Raw genomic sequence first — 1,226 nt, 5'->3', positions numbered from 1 at the left:
CCCACTAAAAAGTTCTACCCTTTTTAGAAGGACAGAGCTGTAACCCAGAAGGGAAGCTTGAAGTTTCTTCATCTGCATTCTGCCTTAATGTGTTTTGATTTGTCACCTGATGACTCTTCAGTAGCAAGACTTTAATTCTGATAATGAAGGGTGCAGTTTAATTTTCAGAACTAAATAAGCTACATGAACTGCCCTACTTCTACTCTTCAGAATGAGGGAAGTTGAAATGGGTTTGGTATCTCTTACCTCACAGCAGGGTTGTGAGGCTTCACAGTAAGTGCTTTTGAGGTCTTTTAAAAGGTGCATATTACTGAAAGGGATTTTATTTTTTTCTTTGAAATGCCTGTAACACTTGTTTTATTGAATTTTAAAATACTCTGAAGCCTGCTATTCCTCTGTTACTCTCTTTTGAGTTGCCTTCCTTGCACTTTTACAAACGGGGAGCAAGAACGTGCGTCTTTGGACTGAGGCAGAAATAAACCCGCTTTCCAAGTGGAACCTAAGATCTGGTTTTAAAGGCCTCTGTTCATTAAAGCATCTGGCTAAACCCCTGGTGCAGCAAAGACTTATTTTCTATAAAAAGCACGTTTCACTGAAGATCTCAACAGAAGCTTCCACTTGGACCTTAAAATACAGGAGGGTCTTCTTGAAGAAGGAAGATAATTACATCGGTGCTTGGCTGAGTTGAAGCATGAATATTTAAATCACCAAGAGCACTATGGACCAGGTTTCTTTTTAATTCAGTATTAAAATACACATTAGCACTATTGTGAGTTTCCTGTAGGAAGCCACTTAGCTTCCAGTGTTAAACCCCACTGTGCTTTTGGCCTATCATTAGACAAGATAAAAAAAAAACAACAAAACCCACCATTAAAACCAGCCCTCTAGAAACTGATGCTTATAAACCTAAAAATTACCTGACACTTCAAAGGAACTTGAAGATTACACTGTGTTATAACTACTTGAGATGAAATACCGTCTGGGTGTGAGACCAGGAGACTGTTGATCCTCAATTGCGTTCCCAGCTTTCCCACTGAAGCGGTGAGACGCCTTGGAGAAGGAGCTGCTCCTCCCCATTTGCCATCTGTAAAATGGACATCATACCTACCTCAGAGAGGTGTACGAGGTGACTGACTGGCTGTGGGTGTCTTTGAAACAGAAGTGGAAGATACTTATTTATTGTCTGCCATGTTTGCAAATGCGTTGACTTTGGGGAGCAACACTTA

This window comes from Antrostomus carolinensis, unplaced genomic scaffold (genome assembly GCF_000700745.2).
Source record: "Antrostomus carolinensis isolate BGI_N321 unplaced genomic scaffold, ASM70074v2 scaffold9664, whole genome shotgun sequence".
Taxonomy (NCBI): Eukaryota; Metazoa; Chordata; class Aves; order Caprimulgiformes; family Caprimulgidae; genus Antrostomus; species Antrostomus carolinensis.
Note: the sequence above shows the minus strand (reverse complement) of the source record.